This window comes from Montipora foliosa, chromosome 11 (assembly GCF_036669935.1).
Source record: "Montipora foliosa isolate CH-2021 chromosome 11, ASM3666993v2, whole genome shotgun sequence".
NCBI lineage: Eukaryota > Metazoa > Cnidaria > Anthozoa > Scleractinia > Acroporidae > Montipora > Montipora foliosa.
Window position 1 is genome coordinate 23,456,227 of NC_090879.1, and position 3,783 is coordinate 23,460,009.

The window sequence follows — 3,783 nt, forward strand, 5'->3', positions numbered from 1 at the left end:
GAATAATTACCATGTTTGTCATTGGTGTTCCTTCAATCTTACTTTTTTTAAGTGTTAAAAACCCCATAATGTTAGAAGACTCCAGAATGTACAAAAAACACATTCTTCCTTCAATGAGCATCTCATTTAAGACACAGACAAGACTGCCTTCATATCTTTGTCCAGGGACACCTTATTGTCTGCTGTGTCCCAATGTGAAAACAATGGATACCAAATGGTCAGGTGTTTCCCTTTTTAAGTTTGCACCACCTTAGCAAAAATGAGGAAACACACTTACACAACGTGATGGAAATCATGGCTTTGCCTTGTCCCTACTACAAGGTTGTAGACACAACAATCAACTAGAGTCTTTTCTTAATCCATTAGCTGGCTTTTCCAGCCAGGATGGTCATTCAACCATTCTAAGGGTCTCCTTTTTGCCAGGGGAAACAAAATAATGGAACACACTTATCAATGATGATAATGCCAGATGATTTGGGGAATCCCTTAGGGCCAAAAAAGGGTTGAACATTGTTCTGAGTGATGCAGGTGGACATAGATAAAGAAGATATCAACTCTGAAAGAAAGAAACTTCTCCATTCTCAATATGGCAGAAATGGAAACCTCCTGTGTGGAACACTTTCACCAACAAATAATATTGTACGTTTGGGAGTTCTGTACTTAAACACAATGATATTTTGGGACTGTGTCATTCCTCACTGAATTATTGGATATCCATTATTTTAATTTATGCAAAGAGGTGAAAGTAGTCAATGTGACGTTGCTCAACTGCATGTGCATGCTTCTGACTTCAACCAGACAAACTGCACAATGCTTTTCAAACACCTTTAATTAAACTCAATTACAGTATCAACAAGTTTTAGGAGAAGTAAACCAAACAAAACAATTTCCTTACATGAAGAATGCTATAATCGAAATAACACCATGTATACGCAGATACTATGTGCAATAAAAACAAGCTTCATTCAGTGGTGTAAACATTTCCAGGATGAAGTTTACTGCAAAGGAAAAAGTTCAAATAAATTCAAAAATTTTCTGCAATGAATACCAAGAGTAAGAAAACAAATATAGCAATAACACAGCTCAACAAAGCCTGAGAGCCAAAGTGAAATGGGCCTCTGGCAGAAAAGGTATGGTTTATGTTATTCTATGAAATAGACCAATTCGGCTAACTCATTGTTGTACCCAATTCAAATCTCTAGGGGTTAAGATGCTTTGTGTATTGCATTTGCATGATAATGTAGCATTCACATTTAAATGATATGGTAATACTTGGAACAAAACGTTTTATTCCCAAAAGATTTTGAATTGGGTACAACACTGAGTTAGCCGAATTGGTCTATTGAAGCTCTCAGTAATCTGATATACATGTGGGTATTTGCAAATTTAGAAAAACTGTAGTTGGTGAATTAACTTTTTACCTGCATTGACTGAACTTGGAAAATTTATAAATTATCCAGAGTTTACTTGCCCCCTTTAGGTGACAGGGTGACTTATGTTTTCTCTTAACCCTTTCACTCCCAATAGTGCCACTTATAGAATTTACTCTGTCTAACGCCAGACGATTTTACTCGTCAATGGGGAACCCCACGGGGCTGAAAGGGTTCAAGGAGGAAAATGATCTACCTGTAGCACTACTGTCAGGAAAGTTAACCGTGACTAGTCTACTTAGACCAGGTAGAAATAAAATAAGTATTCAATAAACACCTGCAAACTTCCACTTCTGCCCCTCTTGCCTCAAAATCAAACCAATGGACCCACCTCAAAATATTACAGGATTAAGGAAGTGACAGAGGGTAAACTACATGTACATCACACAGAATTTATTACACAAACAGCCAGATGAGTTTGCCATTAATTTTGGTTCTACTTGTAACTGGTAAAATGCAAGTTTAGTTGCAAGGAAGAGTTTTGTAGTGCTGCTAACTGAAAATAACAAACATGAAGCTTACTGAGTTACCTCAAAGCAAATAAAGTTCTCTACATTGATCAAGAAAGGTACCATTATATTGTCACCTGCATTGAATACAAAATTCAAATGCCTTAAAGTAGCGCAACTAACTTACCGTAAAGATTTTCAAACATTCCTAATTGAGTTAAATACAGTAAGCAAAAAAGACTTGAGGACTTTACCGTTTATTCAAGCGCTTCCATCTCAGCTTCCATTTCTTTGGCCACTTTTTCAGCATCATAGTTCTTATAAAATTCTTCATATTGCCGTCGCTTGGGTACTGCGTATCCATACTGCCAAGCAAACCCACCTACTACACCAATGGCTATGGATCTCATGATTGCATTTCTAAGGTGTCTCTGTACAAACCCACGCAGAACTGGAGGTGCCATTACTTAACACAAAAGTGAAATAAGACAGTAAATAAATAAAAACAATAATATGTAAATAAAGCAGTTAACCCATTGACCCCTGGGAACGAGACTTGACGGATTTTACTCTGTCTAATGCCAGATGATTTTACTCGTCAACTGGGGGTGTCCTAGGGCACCTAAGAGGTCAATGAGTTAAAATGTCTTTGTAAATGTCAGTGTCTCCCTGCCCTTCTCCTTACCTTCAGATTTGCTTGCATATAGAAAATAATAAAGGCACTAAACATCATAAACGTGTTCCCCTAACTCAACACCTCCAGTACGCACACACTGTCCTTGGCTTTACACAAAAGAATGATTGCTACATCAGGTATCAATTTGAAAATGAAGTTTTAAAAAAAAATCCTTATTACAGTATACATGTACCAAAACAAGTGAGACCACCTCACCATCCCAACATTTAGATTGAAGTACTGTCAACTTTCGATTATCCACACCTGGGTTACCCAGACATTTCGATTATCTGTACTTATTTCTTAACCTATTGACACCTGAAAATGACCTACGACACCCCCAGTTGACAAGTAAAAAATAATCTTCTGGAGTTAGATAGGCTGAGAAAAAGATGTCAAGTCTCACTCCCGGGAGGTCAATGGGTTAACTAACATTAATCATTTTGGTAATAACAAATTAGGGTGCCACGCAATGGACAACTCCGCTGGGTTTTCGTATGTTTTCGAGCTCATATGTTTCGGACACATCGAGTAGTGACATTCGCATGTGTTTGCCGTCCAACTGAAGTATTGCCCCGAGAAAATGACAGCAATATACTGCTGTGAACTAAGCTTTTCAACAAATGGTTTAGGAGGACATTTACATGAATTCTAGCCAATATATATGGCACAGCAAAGATTTTGAAGTTTATCTGAGAATGGCTTGGTGTATTTTGGCTTGTTTTTGACCAAAAAAACCAGCAATAGCGACAGATACAGTACCGCTCAAAAGTACGTTACCACCCTCTCGTGAGACAAGACGAGACTTTCATCAGAATTGAAAACTTGAAGTCATGCTTGCATTTCATTCTAAAGACTGCTAAGACACCCCAAGGAAAGGGTAGAACTGTGTGCGACAAATTTGTTACAAAATCATCGGAACCTTAAGTAACCCTTGGATGCAAAGAGATGCAAAGTAGGTTGATGCTTGTTAGAAGGTTGTTAACTAGGAGAACATTGACAGTTCTACCCTACACTTGGGTGCCTGTGCCACTCCCACAAAAATTTTGGGAACATACTGAGTGAATGGTGTTTTCACAGATTTTTGTCCTTGGCATAGAAAATGTATGTATTGTTGTGCCATTCCGCACAAAGAGGAAATATGAAAGCTTTAAACCTAATGAGTGGTGCTCTGGTGAATTTTTATACCTGGCAAAGCAATCTTTCTTTTGCACACACAAAATTTAAG

The 3,783-nt window shown here is 37.8% G+C and overlaps 1 long non-coding RNA gene across 1 annotated transcript in view; it reads right to left on the reverse strand.

Annotated features, from left to right (window-relative positions):
* Positions 1 to 811: 811 nt before the first annotated feature.
* Positions 812 to 3,783, reverse strand: part of LOC137974847 (uncharacterized) — a 3,833-nt gene continuing 861 nt past the window's right edge. Inside the window, exons 2-3 of the long non-coding RNA XR_011117508.1 lie at positions 2,134 to 2,345; positions 812 to 998 (exon numbers count right to left, since the gene is read on the reverse strand). This is a non-coding gene — a long non-coding RNA (uncharacterized lncRNA). The remainder of the gene's footprint in view (positions 999 to 2,133; positions 2,346 to 3,783) is intronic.